At 36.0% G+C, this 24,995-nt stretch overlaps 1 long non-coding RNA gene across 1 annotated transcript; it reads right to left on the bottom strand.

Moving 5' to 3' along the window:
- Positions 1 to 7,754: 7,754 nt before the first annotated feature.
- LOC109167810 lies at positions 7,755 to 17,320 on the bottom strand. Its single transcript, XR_002051910.1, has 3 exons — positions 17,309 to 17,320; positions 9,430 to 9,440; positions 7,755 to 7,827 (listed from the first exon to the last, which is right to left on the bottom strand). It is a non-coding gene; the product is annotated as an uncharacterized LOC109167810 (long non-coding RNA).
- Positions 17,321 to 24,995: the final 7,675 nt, after the last annotated feature.

Here is a 24,995-nt window from a genome sequence, read left to right as displayed (position 1 = left end):
GCGTTACCGGTTGGCTTTCGTTCTGAGTCTGTGGTTATGGCAATCGGATCGTTCTTAGGGTCTATTGTGCAAACTGATGAGCGAAACTTTGACGGCTCAATGAAGACATTCTTCAGGGTTCGTGTCTCTTTAGATGTTTCGAAACCACTCAAGAAACAGATGAAGTTGAAGCGGGATGCGGGTAACTGGTCTTTTGTTGATTTCCATTATGAGCGCCTACCTACTTTTTGCTTCCTGTGCGGGTTGATTGGGCATGGGGATAGGCATTGTCGGTTGGCTTTACAACGTACTGATCCAAAAGCCGAGAAGCCTTACGGAGCCTGGCTTAGAGCAGGCTCTCGTCGGGGAGCTCCGACTCAGAATCTGTGCTGGATCGCCCCGGAAACAGCGACCGAAAGGAGGGTTTGGAAATCACCTGCTTTGTCGTGTGTTCCAGAGGTTCGTTCCGACGATGGGGTAGAGCAGACACACGCTAGCAAAACTGGCCAAGGCATGGGCAGTGTGCATACCGTGGCTGCTGCGATGGGTGTGCCGGGAGTTGTGGTGGGGGAGTAGAAGAGAAGATGAGTTGATCAGGAGGAGGCCGAAACTCTTGAAGGGGATGTGGGCATGGAGTGTGATTTAGCAGTGTCAAAAAACGGATTGGAGGCGGGTCTTGCGGAGCAGGCCCGCCTAGAGTCATGAGTCTGATGACTTGGAACTGCCGGGGGCTTGGCAACTAGACGGCAGTTCGTGTGTTAGCGGACCATATCCGCTCTAAGAGGCCGAGTGTGGTTTTTCTCATTGAAACTTTTGTGGATAAGCAGCGAATGGAGTCTATACGGGTTCAGTTGGGCTATAACAGTGTGTTCACGATAGAGGCTACGGGTCATAGTGAAGGATTGGCTCTACTTTGGTCTAACACTGTGGATTTGAATGTTAAAGGTTATTCTTCTAATCATGTGGATACGGAGATAAGGTTGGATGTCGGTAGTCCAAAATGGCGTTTAACGGGGTTTTATGGGTACTCGGATCGGAGTCGTAAAAGTGAAGCCTGGCAATTGTTGCACACCCTCTCATCACTTTCGTCATTACCGTGGCTGGTTATGGGGGATTACAATGATATTTTGGACCAGTCTGAAAAGTTTGGCCAGACACCACACCCTCAGTGGTTGATAAATGGGTTTCGGGATGCAGTAGCGGACAATGGCTTGCAGGATGTTCCTTTTAGTGGGCATCAGTTCACTTGGGTTAAGTCACGGGGCACGGATCATATGATAGAAGAGAAGCTGGATCGTTTTCTTGCTAGCGACAGTTGGTTGAATATGTTTGAGGGAGCCCATGCACTTTCTTTATCAACTACCTACAGTGACCATCTTCCTCTAGTTATAACGCCAGTCATGCGGCCTAGAACCCGGAGGAAGGCGAGATTTTTCTTTGATAATATGTGGATAAGGGAGGAGTCGTGTAGGGAAATTGTGGCGCATAGTTGGAGCCGAACAGTGGGACTGGACACGCTGGAAAGGGTAGAAGCATGTGCTCGGGATATCTCGAGATGGGGGCGGAACTATAATAAGGAGTTCCAGCGAAAAATAGAGCACAACAAGCGCCGGTTAGATGGGTTGATTTCACGTCGAGATTTAGCCGGCATGAGGGAATATGCTTCTGTGGAGAAGGAGTTACTCTTTTTGTTAGAACAGCAGCACTCATATTGGAAACAGCGAGCTAAGGAGCATTGGTATCAAGGTGGGGATACAAATAGTAAGTTCTTTCATAATTCCGTGAAGGCCAGACGACGAAAGAATGCTATAAGGAGGTTGCGGGATGAAAGCGGGAATTGGGTAGAGGAGGAAGTGGCGTTGGATGGGATTATGGTAAACTATTTTGCTAATCTGTTTGCGCCGGATTATGGGGATATGCAGGAGGTAGTGGATGCTATTGATGAGAGGGTTTTTGAGCGTGATAACGCATGGGTGTTACGGCCTTTGAGTATGGAGGAGGTTCGTGTTGCTGTTTTTCAGATGCACCCGGATAAATCCCCGGGACCAGATGGCTTTGGCCCAGGCTTTTTCCAGTACTTTTGGGATGTTGTTGGGGGGAGGTCACGGCATTTTGTAGGAGATTTCTGGAGACGGGCAGTTTACCTAACAAAGCAAACGATACTCTCATTGTCTTGATCCCAAAAACAACGAATCCGGAGACTATGAAGGACCTTCGCCCAATGCGTTGTGCAATGTTGTGTATAAGGTGGCGGCCAAGGTGTGCGCTAATCGAATGAAGTCTCTTTTGCAGAATATGATATCACATGCGCAGAGTGCGTTCATTCCAGGTCGGTTGATCACTGACAATATAATGCTGGCTTATGAGGTGCATCATCATTTGAAGCGGAAAACTCAGGGTAGGGAGGGGCTAGTGGCTTTGAAACTTGACATGTCGAAGGCCTATAACCGGGTAGAATGGCAGTACCTCCAGGCGGTGTTGTTGAAAATGGGGTTTAACAGGAGGTGGGTGGATTTATTGCTGGAAACGGTGACATCGGTACAGTATCATGTTCTCCATGACCAGCGGCAGCTTGGGCCTATCATCCCGGGTAGGGGACTCAGACAAGGTGACCCGTTATCCCCTTACTTGTTTCTTTTTGTTACAGAGGGGTTGAGCGCAATGATTGAGAAGAGGATGTCTATGGGCCTTTTACATGGGGCGGTTGTCGCCAGGGGAGCCCCGTCTATTTCACACTTGCTATTTGCGAATGATTGCTTCCTTTTTCATCGTGCGAGTATCGATGAAAGTGTGCAGATGAGGTATGTGTTAGATACATATGCTAAAGCTTCTGGCCAATATATAAATTACGACAAATCCGCTGCTTGTTTTAGTGCTAATGTACCACAGAATATGTGGAATGAGGTGGTGGATATTCTCGGTGTGGAGGAGGGGGAGACTAGTGGTAAGTATTTGGGACTGCCTTCATTAGTAGGCAAGAAGAAGAAAGCTATTTTGGGGTTTCTGAAGGATCGAGTTCTGTCCCAGATTCATTCATGGAATACAAAGTTCTTGTACAGAGCGGGAAGGGAGGTTCTCCTAAAGAATGTAATTCAGGCTATGCCAACATATGCAATGATGGTTTTCTTGCTACCCTTAGGGCTATGCCATGAAATTCAGAACATAATGAACCAGTATTGGTGGACAGGAAGAGTTGGGGATGGCCGTGGAATAAAGTGGCGCACTTGGGAGGGTTTGTGCAAGCCAAAAGTTGTTGGTGTGATGGGTTTTCGACGGTTACATGAGATGAATAAAGCCCTTCTGGGGAAACAGGCCTGGAGGTTGTTAACTAGACCTGCAAGCCTAGTTGCACGTGTGTATAAGTCCAGGTACTATCCTTGTTGTGATTTTTTCGATGCGAGAGAAGGGAATAATCCGTCATATATCTGGAGGGGAATGATGGAGGTGAAGAGTTGTTTGAAGGAGGGTAGTAGGCGGGTGATTGGTGACGGGAGGGACACTATAATTGGCTCGGATCCGTGGCTACCTGTTGATGCAAACCCTTATGTGGAGACTGAACTACACCAGACGATATATGATGCTCCGGTGTCTTCACTCATGAATTTGCAAGGTAATGGTTGGGATGTGGGTTGTGTGAGGGATATTTTTTGTGCTCGTGATGCTAATTTGATTTTAAATATTCCACTCAGTATTAGGAAGCCACGAGATCAGTGGTTTTGGAATTGGGATCAGAATGATGCTTACACTGTTAAGTCATGTTACAGGCAGCTTACTATGGTGGCTGGGGATGATTGGCCGTGGTCTACAATCTGGAATCTACACATTCCGCCCAAGGTGAAAAACTTCTGCTGGCAGTTAGCATCATCTTATCTCCCTACCCGTGACATTTTGATGATTAAAAATGTTGCTTGTGCGTTGAATTGTCATAGGTGCAGAGATGTTGAGGAGTCTGCCCTTCATTTGTTTGTTCATTGCCCGCAAGCAGTTCGGCTCTGGAGTAAGTTAGGGATGCCGCATATCAGTACCTTTCAAGGTAATCATCTTGCCGACTGGTTTTTTTGGGGTGTAAATTCTTTGAATGCTAGTCTATTGCCTAACTTTGTGATGGTACTGTGGGGTGTGTGGTGTAGCCGAAATGACAGCGTCTGGAAGGGTGTTGTTTTTTATTTGAATGTAGTGGTCCAGAGAGCTTTGTTGTTTCTAGATAATTGGAGGGCTGTGAATGAGGTGACATCAGGACAAGCTGTGCAAGAGACCGTGACACAATGGACCAAACCTGCACAAGGGAGACTAAAATTGAATACAGATGCGGCGCTACGGGTGGCTAATAATGTAATGGGCTTGGGTTGGGTGCTCCGTGATGATAATGGGAACTCCCTTGCAGCAAAGAATGTGGTGATGCCCGGGGTCTTTATGGTGAAAGAAGCAGAGGCTTTGAGCATCAGGGAGGCTTTGAGTTGGTTGAAGCATACAGGGATGGGTTCCGTGGATGTAGAGATGGATACTCAGGTAGTTTGTCATGCAATTAGTTCGCCACCATTTAATTCGGCTTTTGGTTTTATTGTTGATGATATTAAAAATTTAGCATTAGAGATAGGTGATGTTAAATTTTATTGTGTTAAGCGATCTGCGAATAGTGCTGCCCATGCTGTTGCTAGGGAGGCCTTTTCTGAGTCAGGTTGCGGGGAGTGGTTTGACTCTCCACCATCTTTTCTTGTAAACGTTATTCTTGGTGATTCAATGAATTAATCTTTCGTTTTCAAAAAAAAAAAAAAAAAAAAAAAAAAAAAAAAAAAAAAAAAAAAAAAAAAAAAAAAAAAAAACGTGAAAGTGTAATTTAGTCACTGAATGGAAAAAAAAAGTACAATTAGGTCACTCAACACTTCAAATGTATGCAATTTCACCTGACAGCAGGTTGCATGTTGACATGGACGATGACTTGACATTTTTTTTAAATTTCCTTTTCATTTCTTCTTTTTATTTTTGAAAATCTTTTTCTTGCATAAAATTTGTTGTAGTATATATTCAATTTTTTTTAAAAGATATATATTCAGTTTATATAATAATTAAGATGTTAATAAATAAAATGAAACAGTTTATATAATAATAATAATTAAGATGTTGGAAGGACAAGAAGAATAAGTAGTGGAACAATTTAGAATGTTTAAGTATATTTTCGGAAGCAGTAGCAGGAATCCTGTTTCATTCTATTTATTAACATCTTAATTATTATATAAACTGAATATATATTTTTCAACAAAAAAAAAAAAAAAAAAAAAAAAAAAAAAAAAAAAACTGAATATATATTGTAGCAGATTTTATAAAAGAAAAGAGTTATCAAAAATTTGCAAAAAAAAAAAATGAAAAGGAAATTTAGAAAAAAAAATGTCAAGTCATCGTTCAGGTCAACATGCAACCTGCTAGATGGAGTGAAAGGAAATTTAGAAAAAAAAATGTCAAGTCATCGTTCAGGTCAACATGCAACCTGCTAGATGGAGTGTTAACATGCTATAAGGTAAAATTGCATACATTTAGAGTGTCGAGGGGCCTAATTGCACCTTTTTTTTTCAGTTGGCAAATTGCACTTTCACGTTTCGAAGTGAGTATACACTTAATTCAAAATAAGTTAAATTATTTTTTTTAAAGCTACTGACTCTATTACATTGCAGTATTCATTCATCTATACTTTCTCAACATCTCAACCTCAACACCGCCTCTTTCTCAACCTGTTGAAGCACAAAGAGTCAACACCGCCTCTACAAAGTTTTGATCTCATGACCTTCCATATGAGAGAGTCACTACATACCATCTGAGCACAAAGTACTTGACAAATAAGTTAAATTATTTATTTTGGATAAAATTGTTTATTTCATCCCAAATAAGTTAAATTTAATAATTAATACTAATTTAAATCATTATTTTCAAATTTCAATTCAAAAAACATAATCAAGCATTAACAATGAATTTAAGTTCCAAATATAATCATAATTCACATGCCACAAATACACAATTAACATTAAAGTTCAAAACAAAAAACAAATCAAACGTAAAATAATAATCTTCTTTTTTCCTTATTCTTCCTCCTCAACATTTGAACCTCCAAGTCTAACTTCACCAACATAATCTTCATCTTCATCTAAAAACAATAACATTTATTTAATAGTACAAAAAAATAAATCAAACTTAATAAATATATTAATATTACTATTTGTAAGAAATTCATGCAACTAATTTCGAGAACAAATAAGATCTTGTACTTTTTTGGGGAGGAACCTATTTATATATTTGTTCAAAATATGCGCTTCAATGCTAAAGGCCGATTATGATGTTACACTTGTAATAGGTGTTAGATCGAAACGGGTTCACAACACCAAATTTACAATAGCAACTTGAACCGGAAATATTGAGAATAAATTCTAGTGTAAGATTTAAAATAATCATACACAGAGCAAAGAAAATTGAAGAAGAATTTTTTCTGTATTGGCAAAAGAATAAAACAATAGGAATTACAAATATAATTCTCTATTTTCTCTCTACAGAATTTGCTATGCTACTGGAAATTTTCGGATGGGATAATTCAAATGAATGAAGGATGCTGCATATTTATAACACCAAAAAGGTCTAGAGAATTCTTAAGCATTTAATATAATATTAAATGCCTAGGAACTTGCCATGCAAGAAAAACTTCTCCTGCAAATTTCCCCAAAGCAAATCTAGCCCCATGTTTTTCCCTTAGGCAACCTCCTCCCAAGTCCCTTAGGAAACCTCCACCCAAGTTCCTTAGGAAACCTCCTCCCAAGTCCCTTAGACAAACCTCCTCCCAAGTTCCAACCTCCACCCAATTCCTTTGGGAAATCTCCTCCCAAAATCACCCCAGACAAAATCTCTGCACATTCCACATTTGAATTTAATATTTACAAATCTCCCACTTAAATTCACAATGTGGATCTTCATCCTTTTTGCCAATCTCATGTTGCTTGCATTCCTGTTAGACCAATTGAGGATCTACACCATACGAATTTATCGTTGGTAACAGGCTTTGTTAACATATCTGCCAGGTTATCTTTAGTATGGATTTTTTGTATATCCACACTTCCTTCTTCCACCTTCTCACGAACAAAGTGATATTGAACCCGTATGTGCTTCGTCTTGGAATGAAATGCTGGATTCTTTGTCAAGTACAAAGCGCTCTGACTGTCACAAAATAGAGTCATTTTCTCTAATTTGTGCCCGAGCTCCTCCAATAACATTTGCAACCATATTGCCTCTTTACTAGCTTGAGTAGCCGCAATATATTCTACTTCCGTCATTGAAGTTGCCACAACCGACTGCAACTTCGAGACCCAGCTTACTGCTCCGCCAGCAAGAGTAAACACATAACCCGTGGTAGATTTACTACAATCAAGATTACCTGCATAATCTGAATGCAATATCTGAGGTACCCTTGGTATATCTAAGGATCCTCTTCACAGCACTCCAATGCTCTCTACCAGGATTCGTCATGTATCGATTGACCACTCCCACTGCCTGTGCAATGTCTGGTCTAGTGCAGATCATAGCAAACATTAAACTCCCCACTGCTGATGCATACGGTACTCGAGACATCTCCATCCTCTCTGCTTCGTTGCTAGGACTCATACTTGAGGATAACTTGAAATTAATAGAAAGAGGTGTAGAAATTGGCTTAAAATCTTGCATGTTGAAGCGCCGCAAGATTTTATTCAGATAATTCTTTTGAGAGAGCCAAATCTTCAAATTATTTCTGTCTCGATGAATTTGCATCCCTAGAATCTTGTTTGCTGGTCCCAAGTCCTTCATTTCAAATTCCCTAGCCAGTTGAGCCTTCATCTCCGTGATACGATCATTGTTGGGGCCTACTACCAACTTGTCGTCAACATACAACAGCAAGATGATAAACTGATTATGATCAAATCTCTTGCAATATGCGCAAGGATCGGAATTAAACTTGTTGTATCCAAGCTCAGAATGAATGAATCAAATCTCTTATACCAACATCTCGGCGCCTGTTTGAGACCATATAGAGATTTGGTCAACCTGCAAACCAAGTTCCTTTTTCCTTTTTCTTCAAAACCTTCTGGTTGGAGCATAAAAATTTCTTCTTCAAGTTCTCCATGTAGAAACACAGTTTTCACATCCAACTGCTTAAGATACAAGTCATACAGAGCACACATCACTAGGACTACTCGAATCGTTGTAAGTCGTACAACAGGAGAAAATATCTTGTTGAAATCAACTCCTTCCTTCTGAGCAAATCCTTACACAACTAATCGAGCACGATACCGTTCCACTTGGTTGTTGCTATCTCGTTTGATCTTATAGACCCATTTGTTTCTAATAGCCTTCCTTCCTTGTGGTAACGGGACAAGTTCCCATGTTTTATTCTTATGGAGAGCTTCGATTTCTTCTTGCATTGCTGTCATCCACAGAGATGCATCTGGACCTTTAATAGCCTCATGGTAAGTTAAAGGCTCACCATCTTCTGTTAGTAGACAGTATGCAATATTCCCCTCCATAGAATAATCTGAGTGCCAAGCTGGTTGCTTCCTCTCCCGAGTTGATCGTCGAACTTCTGAAGTTGAAGACTCAGCTTGCTCTTGTTCATCATGCTCTATTGTTGCCTCAGGGGAAATAGAAATTTCTTCTTCCTTCCTTCCCTCAACTTGTACTGTAGCTATCACTGGTTTCTCATTCCCAGTGCTTTCACCTTCTTGTACCTTCCCTTCTACAAATAGAACATCCCTGCTGATGATAACCTTGTGGGCAGTGGGATCCCAAAGGCGATACCCCTTCACTCCATCAGCATACCCCAAGAAAACACATTTTCTTGATTTTGGATCAAGTTTTGATGTTCCTTGGCCGTTGTATATCACATATGCCGGACTCCCAAATGTATGTAAGTGAGAATAACTAGATGGCTTACCCGTCCACATTTCCATTGGCATTATCAGATCAATTGCGGTTGATGGTGAACGATTGATCACATAACAGGCGGTCTTGACTGCTTTAGCCCAAAATGAATTTGCCAAATTTGCAGTCCTCAACATTGCTCTTGGTCTTTCCAACAAGATTCTGTTCATCCGCTCTGCCACTCCATTTTGTTGTGGAGTATACGCCACTGTGAACTGTCGTTTGATACCTTCTTGCAAACAGAATTTACCAAATTCATCACTAGTATATTCTCTTCCATTATCCGACCTCAAACACTTGATCCGTTTCTCGGATTCAAGTTCCACACGCGCTTTGAAGAATTTGAAAACTTCAAATACATCCGCCTTCCGCTTGATTGGATACACCCAACATCTCCTTGAGTAGTCGTCGATGAAGGATACAAAATATTTTGCACCTCCCAAGGATATAACTGGTGCTTGCCAAACATCGTAGTGGATCAGCTCCAAGATAGCCTTGCTCCTTGCTTTAGAGCTCTCGAACTTCAATCTATGCTGCTTACTTGAAACACAATGCTCATAAAAGGGTAATGATACCTTTGTTAGCCTCGGAAGAAGATGTTGATCAGCAAGAATCTTTAGACCTTGTTCCGGCATGTGGCCAAGTTTCTGATGCCACATCATCGTTGATTCCTTTATAAGATTGTCTGCTGCAACGGCTGATTCTCCTTGTAGTTGTGTTTCTCCTTTAAGCATGTATAGATTGGCTGCTATCTTATCAGCTTTCATCACAACAAGCGCGCCCTTGATTACTTTGATGATCCCATCCTGAATGTGAATTTTATATTCACGGCTATCTAATTGTCCTAGAGACAATAGATTTTTCTTCAGGCCCTTCACGTGTCGTACTTCTTGGATAGTGCGAACCGTACCATCAAACATTTTTAGTTTAATAATACCTAAGCCAGCAATCTCTAAGGTATGGTCGTCTCCCATGAACACATATCCTCCAGAGACAAGTTCATATTCATGAAACCATTCTTTCCGTGAGGTCATATGCCATGTTACTCCCGAGTCCATTAGCCAGACATCAGCTAGACTTTTCCTGCCTTCAACAATCGTTGCTGCTTCACCAAATAAAACTTCGCATTCATCCGATGTACTCACAACACATCCCTGAGCATTTGATGTCTCGGGATTTTTGCCTTTGGTCTCATCCTTCTCGAGTTGCCAACACTCATTCTTGTAGTGCCCCTTTTTGCCACAGTGAAAACACTGACATTCTTCTTACCCCTTGACTTTGATCTACCTCGGTTGTGACTCCCACTAGAGCCAGACACCATTGATCTTCCTCTCGTCACTGTCAACGCTTGAGATTGTTGTGAAATTTCAACTTTGTCTTCTTTGTTTTTGCGCCGACTTTCTTCTTCAAGAACCGCAGCTGCAATATCATCGAAGACAAGTACCTCATTGTTGTTGACCAAATTGATGATGAGTTGATCGTATGAATCCGGTAGACTTTAGAGTAAGATTTCAGCACGTTCATTCACTTCTATTTTATAACTCAATGCCGAGAGTTGTGAAAATAGAGTGTTGAGAGTGTTGATGTGCTCAGTTACTGAGGATGTGAACATCATCCTGAGAGTGTATAATTTCCTCTTCAAGAAGATCTTGTTGTGTAGTGATTTGGCCTCATACAAATTTACGAGAGTATCCCATACCTCTTTTGCCGTATCTTTTTTCGCCACACTTGACAAAACTTCATCAGCAAGTGCTAAGTGCAGATTGGCTATAGCGTTGCTATCCATTTCTGTCCACTTCGCATTGTCAGTGAAATCGGCTGGTCTTTCTTCAATTGCTGCTACGCAGTTATCTTTCCTAAGAACTGCTTTCATTCTCATTTTCCACAAAAAGAAATTGTTCCCTTTGAACTTTTCAATCTCGTACTTGGCCGCCATTGTAAGTGGTGTTCTTGATTCAAATCCTTAACAATATATCTAAATAGTATTGTATAATAGAATAATACCGGCCTTGAGAATCCAATATTTATTCTAACATAAACAATACAAAAAAAGAGATATCTATGAACCAACCTGAGGCTCTGATACCACTTGTTAGGATCGAAACGGGTTCACAACACCAAATTTACAATAGAAACTTGAACCGGAAATATTGAGAATAAATTCTAGTGTAAGATTTAAAATAATCATACACAGAGCAAAGAAAATTGAAGAAGAATTTTTTCTGTATTGGCAAAAGGATAAAACAATAGGAATTACAAATATAATTCTCTATTTTCTCTCTACAGAATTTGCTATGCTACTGGAAATTTTCGAATGGGATAACTGGAAATTTTCGAATGGGATAATTCAAATGAATGAAGGATGCTGCCTATTTATAACACCAAAAAGGTCTAGAGAATTCTTAAGCATTTAATATAATATTAAATGCCTAGGAACTTGCCATGCAAGAAAAACTTCTCCTGCAAATTTCCCCAAAGCAAATCTAGCCCCATGATTTTCTCAACCTGTTGAAGCACAAAGAGTCAACACCGCCTCTACTAAGTTTTGATCTCATGACCTTCCATATGAGAGAGTCACTACATACCATCTGAGCACAAAGTACTTAGCAAATAAGTTAAATTATTTATTTTGGATAAAATTGTTTATTTTATCCCAAATAAGTTAAATTTAATAATTAATACTAATTTAAATCATTATTTTCAAATTTCAATTCAAAAAACATAATCAAGCATTAACAATGAATTTAAGTTCCAAATATAATCATAATTCACATGCCACAAATACACAATTAACATTAAAGTTCAAAATAAAAAACAAATCAAACGTAAAATAACAATCTTCTTTTTCCTTATTCTTCCTCCTCAACATTTGAACCTCCAAGTCTAACTTCACCAACATAATCTTCATCTTCATCTAAAAACAATAACATTTATTTAATAGTACAAAAAAATAAATCAAACTTGATAAATATATTAATATTACTATTTGTAAGAAATCCATGCAACTAATTTCGAGCACAAATAAGATCTTGTACTTTTTTGGGGAGGAACCTATTTATATATTTGTTCAAAATATGCGCTTCAATGCTAAAGGCCGATTATGATGTTACACTTGTAATAGGAATAGAAATCACATCACATGCCATTTTAGCAAGCTCCCCACGTTGTTCTTTTTCTTTCCAATACAATAGCACATCTATATCATCTAATTGATTTATTTTCATTTCTTCCAAGTATTTGTCTAAACTAGTATTTCACCCGTGCGATGCACGGACATAAAATTCTAAATATTGAATTTATTTTATAAAATTGAAAGTAATTATTTTTGTTATTATAGTTGCAATATAAACAATTTTTCGAAATTGAAAGCGTTTCTAAATTTTAAAAAATTGTTACATTAGTGGCATTGTCAAAGTCAGGCATAGTAATTACTGTTGTTATTATAGTTGTAGTGTAAACAAAATTTTCAAACTGGAAGTGTTGAAAAATGTTAAAAAAAAAAAAAAAAAAAAAAAAAAAAAAAAAAAAACTTGTACATATATATATATATATATATATATATATATATATATATATATATATATATATAACAATAATAATATTATGAAGTGACATTTAAAAATCCTAAAAAATTACAAATTATTGAAAGTTTCTTTGTACACTACAATATCTGTAGTTTCAAACCCACATTAGACTCTCCACATATTAAGATTTTTAGGCCATCTGGATTACTAACTCGAGATGATGCTACATACAACTGGCTATGGTTAAACACGGGTTTCTTTAATAGTAGTCCAACATGAGATAAAGTCTGACCTTGACTCTTGTTGATTGTCATAGCATATGACAACATTATTGGAAATTGCTTCCTCTGAAATTTAAACGGTAGTCTTGGAATCAATGACAATCGTGGTATCAGGACCCGGGTGCCTACATTGTTTCCACACAGAATTTGAGATTCGATTACATGGTTTCCTAATTGCATGTGTAATAGAAGTTGATCCATTAGTGGCATTGTCAAAGTCAAGCATTAACAAACGATTCAATCGTACATTGTCTTGAGTCAACGTTTGCTTAACCACGCATGAACCTAGAAAATTATAAAAAAATCTCAAATATATAAAAATAATATGATGAACAACAATAATGACAATATTAATTAAATAATCGAATGAATTCGTGTATCATAAAATTACCGTTTATGGTGTTTTTAAATGGTTGACGAATAATCTCTTGATTAATAGTAGTTATTTTCATGTTTGTTTGTTTGCTTGTTCTTGAATTTGTATAAAAACCTAAAACGGTTATAAAATCAATGATCTTAATCTTAGTTAAGAATTTGAAAACTGTAACACATAATTTCACAAAACAACACACGTTAATGATATTTAACCATATTAGATTAGAGAAATTATAGCCAAGACTTTGTGGTCTAATGACACCCAGGTTAGACTCCCATATTGGAGATTGTAAGTTCGAGGCGTTGTTAATGGTATTTTGAAACATTAAAAATTTGTTTTCTTTGATATTTATCCAATTCTTTTGAAACATGAAAAGTTATCCATGCATATTTTGAAAGCATTAATGATCGGAATTGTTCTCTTTGAAATTTCAAATATTTAAATTATCTATGTAATTTAAAATTATTAATGTTAATAAATAAATTTCATATATAAAAATGAGATATGAGATTATTCTTTTCGCATAAGGTCGAATACCCAACAGAGTATTTGAGAATATGCAAATCACAATGTTTTGCAAATAGTTTTGTTACCTAATAAGTACATTTGCAATTAAATAAGAATTATTATTATTTAAAATGGTAATTAGCTAAAACAATAAAATTTTAATACAAAGTATTTAAAATTAAAAATTATTAAAAACATCTTAGTAAATTACAAAATCAAAAGCATTAATTAGCTTTGGAGGCGGCAACAAAATCAAAAGCAAATTTAGTTTTCAAGTCTCTATTGCAACTTTTGATCCCACCAATGCAACACTGATTTGCAACTTTCCATTCTATAATTGCAATGTAACCTGCAAATTTAAAAATATGAATGAGAAAAAATAAATTGAATTTTAATTTAATACGGAGTAAATTATAAAAATAAAAAGCGGTGACAAAGTGGTCCTCATCATCTACATAACCACTAGAAAGTTCAACTGACTGAGCACCATAGTCTCCTTGACCAGCAATTCCACCAAAATGTACAAAGTGAGCACCCCATTTCCTGCATTCCAACATATCATCCCAACTTTCCCCAACCAAGACACCCATGTTCCTTTAAGGATCATGATCCGGGGGAATTGGACCAAAATGGTCTTGAGGTATGGTCACAAAAATCTTTCCATTTGCAGCGTTAGACTTTCCAGGCTTTTTTGCCCGTTCTGTAGTAAATGCTTTGTCAGGTCTATTTTTATTGTGAATAAAATGATATGCTTTTGAAGGCCCTTCAGAACAACAACACCAGAACAGAATAATAAGGTTTAAGTATAAATAAGAAACTATAATATAGTAATTTCAGTGAAGAAAATCAACTCTTTTTCATTCAGTCATCAACTTGAAGATGAAACACCATTTTATCCAGATAGATTCAGCCTGAGTAATTAAAGCTAACAACAGTAAAATTCAATTGATTTATTTACAGGCATACCATGGCCACTGCTAGTAACATACTTCTCTTTTTTGCATTGACAACCTTGCCCACATTTTGCACACTGAACAACAACAACAACAAAACACAATAATCAGGAAAAAATACAAATAGAAAGTCAGAGGATACTCATTTTACATTATTTACTCCTTATGTAAAAATACAGTAATTTGCAGCCATGGTAGAAACCATTCAAGGTTGACAAAAGAGATAGAGGCAAACATCCAAACAAATAATGATATAAACATCAATCACAAACAATAAAAATGGATAAAGATAAATACATTTTCACCTTCAAAATGGATCAAAAAACAGCATAGTGATTCTCTATGGTAACACAGAGGATCAAATAGCATAGTGATTCTCTATGGTACTGCACAACAAAGGAAATACTTGTCCACAGAGATTGAACAATATTATACCAATTTAAAATTAAATACCAACCAATGGTTATACTACTGGTTATATTACAGTTTACAGTATTTCTAAATAACATTTTGGAAAGAATGAGTTCATTAGGGTACCAAGAATGAAATCTAAATACGAAGAAGAAACATACCACTATTCTTTCTGATATTGGACAGCATACTACCAGTCTCCCAATGCTCATCCCCACCCTTACCTCCCGTATTACGACTTCAACTCCACATAACGCCGCCAATTCGCCGGAACCAACCAGATCTCTCTCTCCATCACCATTGGCCTCATGATCGGCATCTTCAACCTCCGATCCTTGTCTGATGGGGCACCTCCTATCTCCCAGTCTCCTACTGCTCCCTCGTTCTAGGCAAAGTCGTCTCGCTGGCGTTGGATTACATTAGTAAAAACCCAGACCGCTCACCAAAGCCAAGCATTTCGTCGGATTCTTTGGCTCCTTACGTCGTCCTTGAGTTCGGCTACCGCGACGCACCCATCTGAAGACCCAACCGAGGTCTCTAATCTAACACATACCCATTATGCCGCTATATATATATATATATATATATATATATATATATATATATATATATATATATATATATATATATATATATATATATATATATGTTGGGGAAAAGCGCAACGTCAACGCACGATCTGGAAGCCTTTTAAGAAGCACGGACACTACTGGTGTATGGTTGAAAGAAAATTTGTGCCGTGTTATAATAACACTACCTTAAAAGCGTTATTTGCCCGGTAACGGTGCAGATAGAACCCAGACACACTTTCGACAGGCTACACAGACCAACTACGGATAGCTTGCACTAGCAATCACGTAGGCGAACCTCACTATTGCTCAAACCTTAATAGGCAGACGCGAATTATATATATTATATATAATATAATATATATTAATTCTTACATAGAAAGAAGGAAGAAGCTTTTGTGTTTTTCTAATGAACAAAGGAAGTATGTTATATATAGTAATATAGTCTTCACTTCTTGGCCACTAATGTCCAAAAGAAATGCTACATGCCTCATTCTCAATAAATGAGATTCACTCATTTTGAGTGAAAGATGGCAGCCACATAAATTGTCACATACTAAGGACAAGGTATGATGTGGACTAACGCATAAGAAAGCTTTCATCTTTGATTTTCCCAAAAATCCCCCACAAACTTAAAGAGGAAAGGAAAAGGATAATGTCTGAGCAATACAAATGAGCTGATCTTAATGTCAGTGTTTGAGAACTTGAACTGACACGTAGTGACATTGAGTAATTTTCTTCCCGAGAGTGATATGAATCTTGAACTCACCGGTTAGATAAATTTTGAACTCGAATGCACACACCAACTCAAAAGGCAGGTTCTATAAAAGTCAAACTCTTTGACTTCTTATGAACACCCTTAGTATTAAAGAATGTTATGTCTGTCTCAAATATAGACTACTACCATGTCAAAGTCTATCACAACATAGACTTTTAACTCTGACAAGTCTTACCTCATTACAGATTTTTATGTTTTACCAAGTCTATCTCAACATAGACTTTTAACTCTATAGAGTAGTTAAAGACATAAATCAGTTGTAAGTCTTTTCTTTCTATCGTAGGCACTGTTATTTGCAACGCAAACGACAGTTTGTGAATCACAATGTGGTGGAGGTGTTGAACACCCCCCACAACTGCACGGTTATCACCATGTTTCTTAGTCATTCAGCTTCTTGGGATAACCTCATTATCTTTCATAAGAGGCGGTTAGCCCTTTTCTACTTAAGTTAGGGATCTCTTTAGGTCTACCTCAACATAGACCACCCCAATTGAGTATAAGTCACCGAGAGCACTTTGTACTCATGTCATTATGCGGTGAATTCATTAGGTTTGTCTCAACAAAACCACCGTTTCTCAAAGAGTTATGAATTCATTAAGAGTTGTAGCTCAACCTCACAAGTACACACACTGTCGGAATGACCAACTAGTGTACTATTTTGTAACTCTTTCCATGGCTTCGTTTGACCACAGAAGTGGGATCCACCATGAATTTATTACCACTTTTGGACTTTAAGTCCTTCCAATAAGTCAGTGACTAATCCTCATAATTAGCCATCAAGTAAGTTGATTCTCTTGACCAATCTTACATGCACTTTGACGAGTACTTCGTTTACTCATAAATAATCCCTTGAGATTTTCATGTTTAACATGAAACATTCTCTTTCATCATTATTCTCAATACCATAGAGAAACTTTTGATGAAAATATAAGGATTTTATTACCCCCACAATGCAACACTTACAAATACTTTTGTCAAATGTATTTGATCTCTTACCCAGACTGATCTTTGGTGCCCAACATTAGCTCCTTTGTAGACTGAGTTTTGCCGATTTGCTTTGTGGAGCATTATAGAAGCTTCGCACTCTGCCTGATACATGTTCAACAATTGAATATATTTCAACAAACTTGGTTATCTCAATTGATCACAATTACCCTTTAATTAGGAATTATAGGTATTTCAATATGACTCAACTAAGAGTTTAAATAATATATATACAAATGTTCATTGTTAGTAAGCCATAGAAATAATGTTGTCCACATGCTACATCAAGTTGAACAACATAATCACAAGTTTCACATCATATTCTTATAAGAAATTAATCTCATACACAAGGAATATGTTCGAGCTCATATTTATTCGGAAATATCTCTCAACAATGAGACTTCAGAGTTGCCACTTGCACAATTTTCGCTTCCCTTGAGGAAATTAAAACTTATATAAAGCATTCATAGGATGCAGATCAATATTACTATTGCAGTACTTCAACAATTTCTATTGCAAGGCTTTGATTGTTTAACAACATCTGAAAGTCAACATCATTTCAGGTGAAGATCAAGTGGCACTCTAACTAGCCTGCATGATCAACGCCCTACTTCTTAAGTACTCCCAGGTCGAGTGGTGAAACCGAAGTTTACTTAAAAACCACCTTCCTAGACAGAGTATTCAAGAGTGATGCCTTTCCATGTTCTCATTAAATTACAATTGAAGCCTATGATATATGCTCTTATTTTTATACAAATAATTTTAGTAAAAAGTTTGAGCAATATCTATGCACAAATTATTTCAATCAATGTCATTAGTATTCAACATACTAAAGAAGCAAGTACTACTAAGTAATCAAAATCTAGGCAACTCAACTAGAATTCAGTACTAAGACAATCATACTTCATGCGAACCCTTAGAACTAGAGCAAATGACGTTACTCAAAAAAAATAACTACTTATTTAAAGAGACTCAATACTCATCTTGTTCTGTCAGATTGACTTTTGCTAGTTTTGCCCTTGTGATGGTAGTACTGGTGTTCTCGGTGTCCTTGCTTTCTGCATGCAAAACACCTTCCTTTGAACTTCTTGATTTTTCTACTCCTTTTGTTGTAGACGGTTCTGACACTTTGATTTTCAGTTTCATTGGCACAGTACTTTTCTGACAGTGATTCCCAAATGACTTTTGCCGAGTCTTGTTTGACATAAATGTCGAACAAATCGTCATTCATTTGTGACAGAGGGTATCATCTGGCTGCCGCATTGTCATTTCTAAACTGCATCAAAGTTACACCCGGTTCTTAACCCGGAATGTAATCAGATTCATGGTTAACTTTTGTAGCACCAAAGGGAGAGAACACTGTTGGAGTAGGTTCAGGTGCAACTAAATATAGCACGTAAACCAACTTTAATTGTTCAAAGAGAATATGCATTCTTTGAGCCACCTACTGTAATTTTTCCCATCAAGCGCAGTGATTTTTGATAGATCCGGTATGACGGAAGGTGCTATAATGCTAAGGTTGACTGTTGCACAACTAACGCTTTTAATTGTTGGGAAAAAGCGCAACGTCAACGCGCTATCTGGAAGCCTTTTAAGAAGCAAGGACACTACTGGTGTATGGTTGAAAGAAAATATGTGTTGTGTTATAATAACACTACCTTTAAGCGTTATTTGCCCGGTAACGATGCAGATAGAACCCAGACACGCTTTCGACAGGCTACACAGACCAATTACGGATAGCTTGCACTCGCAATCACGTAGGCGAACCTCACTATTGCTCAGACCTTAATAGGCAGACACGAATTATATATATTATATATATAATATAATATATATTAATTCTTACATAGAAAGAAGGAAGAAGCTTTTGTGTTTTTCTAATGAACAAAGGAAGTATGCTATATATAGTAATATAGTCTTCACTTCTTGGCCACTAATGTCCAAAAGAAATGCTACACGCCTCATTCTCAATAAATGAGATTCACTCATTTTGAGTGAAAGATGGCAGCCACATAAATTGTCATACTAAGGACAAGGTATGATGTGGACCAACGCATAAGAAAGCTTCGACAGACTACACAGACCAATTACGGATAGCTTGCACTAGCAATCACGTAGGCGAACCTCACTATTGCTCAGACCTTAATAGGCAGACACGAATTATATATATTATATATATAATATAATATTTATTAATTCTTACATAGAAAGAAGGAAGAAGCTTTTGTGTTTTTCTAATGAACAAAGGAAGTATGCTATATATAGTAATATAGTCTTCACTTCTTGGCCACTAATGTCCAAAAGAAATGCTACACGCCTCATTCTCAATAAATGAGATTCACTCATTTTGAGTGAAAGATGGCAGCCACATAAATTGTCATACTAAGGACAAGGTATGATGTGGACCAACGCATAAGAAAGCTTTCATTGTGGACCAACATTATATATATACAAATAATAAAAATAGAAATTATATATTCTAAAAAAAAAGTGAAAACACTCCTTGAAAACTGAAAAGACTCATTGAAATGCATTCAGACTTCAATCTTGGGAAACCCAAACGGTGCATTAATATAATATTATTATTTTTATTAGTATTTAATTCTAATACAACTACAATTACTGTGAATACAAAGTGTAGAAGAACTCTGTAAACGAAGAAACATTACTTCAAAATGACATCACTTTTTATGGGCGGGAAAATGCAAGCATTTGATTGGCCATGGCTATATATATGGCTTTTAATATATATAAGGATTAGACATTGAATCTTGAGTGTCACTTTTAGCTTTGCTTCAATAATCAATATAACCCTACATAGTTTAAGCATTTACACATTTTAACTAATAACAAATAAACAAATATGATTAATACAAATGTATGTGTAAATATGAACTAAAAAGAATTAACATACGAGCTTCATCTAATTATCTGTTTCCTCTTCTACTTCTCAATCCTACCCTCCCTACTCCACAAATATTTGTTTCCAAAAATTATTGTGATTGAGAAGTAAAAACTCTAAAAGATGAAGAACCAACACTCTTCTTCTTATACTCATTGTACAACTTGTATAATTTGTTCTTTATCTATTTAACCTTACAAGTAAGTGGATTAAGCATCTTATAAAAATATTCCACAAATTGCAATTTCAACCTTGGATAAAAAATAGCTCACATTGCAAGTGTTACACTGTACTCATCCAGGTTGGTCCCGGTGGGGGTTAGGGTACAAGTCTAGAGAAGGGGTGAATAAACTTGTAAAGATTTAAAACTTTTTGCGAATGGTTAGAGTACGCATAGGTAACTTTAACCCTTCAAAGAGTATGCATAGTGAAAATTAAGTTAACCCCTTTTAAAACTTGTTTGCACGTAAGTTTTGATCTTGTTAAACGGTTAGGTTTGAATGAAATAATAGGTAAGTGCAAGCAGTTAATAAAGTAGAGAGAGAGATTTTTACAGTGGTTCGACCAACTCAGCCTACTCCACTGCTCTCCATGGAACTCCTAAGGAGGTTTGCGCTATCTCTAATACAACACGGATGTCCAAGCCGACTTTGAACTCCGTCAGGTTTTTCAATTCCTCACTGAGTTTACTCCGCCTCTTTCTACTACTACCGAGTAGAGAATACAAGTTTGAAGAAAATAATTCTTCTTTCTCCAACAAAGAGATCTTGGCTTGTGGATCTTGATCTTGACAAGTGATAGCATCGCAAAACTCTTGAAATCTGGATTTGAACTTTGAAGTTTGTCTCTCTCTTTCTCACTGGTCACTATATGTGAAACTCTTGAATGCTTTGAAAATTTTGAACACCTAGAAAATTTTTGTAAGTAACCAGCACCTTCTTCAATCTTAGAAGAGGGTATTTATAGGTGCGTTGAAAAATGTCCATTGGAGGGAAACCAATTTCAAACGACTATTAACCCATGGATAGAGATTGGCCGGGGTATGTGACTTGTCAGACTTTCCAACCGTTGGTAACTAATTTTGTGCTGAACATATATTTTTGTTATGCACAAAGTGTCTGCCTTTTTAAGGAAAATCTTCTTTGGGGTGTGAACCTAGGACTCACTTTGCCTTTGGTCAAATTCACTAGTGTTTTAAGGTTTCGAACTATTGACTCGGAGAATTTCTCAAGTGGTTATTTCGAATGGTTAATGTTTCAAACCTTAAACCTCTCAAATACGAATGGTTGACCTTACCATTCATCCCTTCTTACTCCTAGAAAGGTAGGTCCTTCCATCATTTGACCTTTTGCAACCTTTCGGTTACGGATGGTTGTCCTTACCATTTGTTCTTCTTACACTTCAAAAGGTAGGCATTTCAACCATTCGGTTTTTGCAACCTTTCGGTCTTGTAGTCTTCTACTCTTCGAATCTTCAAGTCTTCAGGTTTTCAATCTTCAACTCTTCGAGATCTTCTTCTCGGGCTCTTCGAAAGATAACCATTCGAGTTACTATTCAAATTTGTAGAAACTATCCGAGATGTAACCTTTCGAGTTATCATTCGAATTGATTTGATCATTCGAATTTTGACTTCTCGAGTTACTATTCGAACAATTCAAAGTTTTTGTAGAATAACTCTAAACCTAAAGAATAAAATAAGTTTGGGGACTAAAATTCCTAATCAGTTGGTATCATCAAAATCTATATTCAAAGTGTTCCTAATAATCTCAATACTTGTCAAGCTTCAATTTCATATTCATAGTTGTATATTTTACTACTTCATCCTCACTTTCTAAATTTTCAATGAACAAACATTCAATAATCTTCCAAACTTGCAAAAAAAATACAAATTTGAAGTAGGATAAGATGAACTTGAAATCAAGTTGGTGATAGCATAAAATGGATGCAAAAATGCACACAACATTTCCCCTCTTGACCACTTTTTATCCGAAAAGACGACGATATCGTATAGCACTATCAAACATCACATAAGTTAAATTTCAACGAATTGGCACATCCAAAGCAAGTCCACAAGTAATATCTACACTAACACGTTGATCACATTCTTGAAATGATATCATTCTTACTTCAGACACTTTTACATACTTAATGCTCTCTAATTTTTCCTAATGCAACACTAGCAACTTTCAATCCATCTTGAACAATCAAATTCAATATATGTGTCCAACACCTTACATGAAAAAATTCATCATCAGGTGCGACGAGGTCCTCTCGTGCGGCAATGCGGCGGGTTTCAGAATACACCAACAGTTAACCAATATATGCACCAACATCAGGAAATGCACCACAAAAGCACACAAATGAGGTACGCATCATCAACAACACACCATTAGGTATGACTAAAAGCACCACACAGTATTCAGAAATACATCAATAGTGGTAGGGAGGTATATGGTGTATTTTTTTGAGTGTGTTGTGTATTTTTTGTGTATTTTTACATTTCATTGTGGTGTGTTTCCCTTGCACTGTTGGTGTATTCTGAAACCCGCCGCACCGCAGCACAGGAGGACCTTGTCGCATTTGAACTTTTTCGTGTGTGTGTGTGTATATATATATATATATATATATATATATATATATATATATATATATATATATATATATATATATATATATATATATATATAACTTTAATGATGTAAGAACAATTTTGTCTCATAAAAAAAACATAATACAATATTTGTAATGTAATGTACAATTGTACCATTATATAAATACAGGCAAAAAATATTAATACCATATTAACCTAAATCATTTCCAATAATGCACAAACATGAAAATATTGAGTCTTGTTCTAAACAAACAAAAGAAAAAAGGAAAAATAAAAACTAAAACTAGAATTGTTTTTAGAAAAGATGTAAGGAAATAATTTTCAAGGTTTCTTATTTGTAATCTTTGATGTTCAGCTTTGAATGTTATGTATATAGTTTGGTTAATTTTTTTTTGAAAGTTACTGGCTCTATTACATTGTAGTATCTGGTTATATAGTTTGGTTAATTAATTGACCAAAGTTCATGTTAAATTTTATATTGTACGGAGTATTATTTTTTTTAATACATTTTAACATATTCATAGTATATGTTCAACAATTATTTCAACTTTGATTGGGATGAGGTTCGAACCTAAGACCTTCCTTATAGAAATCAATGAGTAAGTTGAGAATAATAAATAGTTAACGGAATATTTCGTTACTAAAATTTATACTGACAGGATGTAAGGTATTTAGGAAAAGTAAATGATATAATAGGGTAAAGTAGAAAAATTAATTTTAAAAAAAAAAAAAAAAAACTAAAATCAGAATAATATGAACCATTCATTTCAACCAACAATTAAACCCATATTTTTTTATTCTCGTTATAGGCTTAACTTTATTGGCTCTTATTAGATTTATTATAAGTAGATTAGTAGAATAGTAGACATCAATCATTATTGTGTGGATCATATTTTGTATAGTATAAAATAATGTACATTTAGTACACAAATAATGTACATTTAGTATATTAAAGATGTACTTTATATTTAGGGAATGTACATTATTTGAATACTAAAAGTACATTATTTTATATAATGTACATTCAGTCACAAATAATGTACTTTTGGTATATTAAAAATCTAAGTAGTGGGATGGGCCCCTTCAAGCATGGCCCTTGGGTAAGGGTGTAGCTTGCCATTGCCCACATTCGCAATCGTTATACCCTGCACTACGACGCACATAGCACTATGCGCTTCGCGCCTCCCAAAATGACGTCGTTTTGGTAAGTTATGTAGCGAGTTGACGTGATTATGTGTATTTGTTTATATAATTATGTGTATTTGTTTATACAATTATGTACATTTTTTATACAATTATGTACATTTTTTTATACAATTATGTACATCCGAAATAGGAAATTTATGTGTATTATGTTAAGAGTTTATATGTATTATGTTAAAAGTTTATGTATATTATGTATTATGTTAGATTATGTGTATTATCTTTTTTAAAAAAAAAAAATATGTGTATTTTGTTATACAATTATGTATATTCATGTATACAATTATGTGTATTCTAGTATAAAATTATATACATTTTTGAACATGAGATTTTTACATCGAAAAAAAAAAAAAAAAAAAAAAAAAAAAAAAAAAAAAAAAAAAAAAAACCACCTCGTTTTACATCAGGGCGCACAATGCAATGCGCACCCTGGTGCACGATATAAATTGACCCCAGTCGACTCTAATTGTTAATAACTTTAGTTAAGGGTCTATCTAGAAACCCAAAAATGACTTTTGAAATTTTTTTCATATTTTTTTTTGTGTTTGGATGTTCAAAGAAAATAATGTCAAAGTAAAATATTCATTCGAGTCAACGAAAAAATATCCATTTTAACATAAAAGGTTTTTCTAGATTTTTAGTAGGAATATATTTTCCAGATTATTTATTTTCATGTCTCTCTCATCTCTCATCAAGTTAGTTTCCGGATATTACCACCACCACCATCACCCAACATCCACCACCACCACCACCAATAATAATAATAATAATAATAATAATAATAATAGTAATAATAATAATAATAATAATAATAATAATAATAATTATTATTATTATTATTATTATTATTATTATTATTATTATTATTATTATTATTATTATTATTATTATTATTATTATAACAAATAATGTGTTATTATCAGGAAAATGAACCAAACAGAAAAATCAAATAAAATTTCTTAATTTTTTGCCAAACAGAAAAATATAAT

This window comes from Ipomoea nil, unplaced genomic scaffold (genome assembly GCF_001879475.1).
Source record: "Ipomoea nil cultivar Tokyo-kokei standard unplaced genomic scaffold, Asagao_1.1 scaffold3170, whole genome shotgun sequence".
NCBI classification, from domain to species: domain Eukaryota; kingdom Viridiplantae; phylum Streptophyta; class Magnoliopsida; order Solanales; family Convolvulaceae; genus Ipomoea; species Ipomoea nil.
This window is presented reverse-complemented; position numbering and strand designations above follow the sequence as displayed.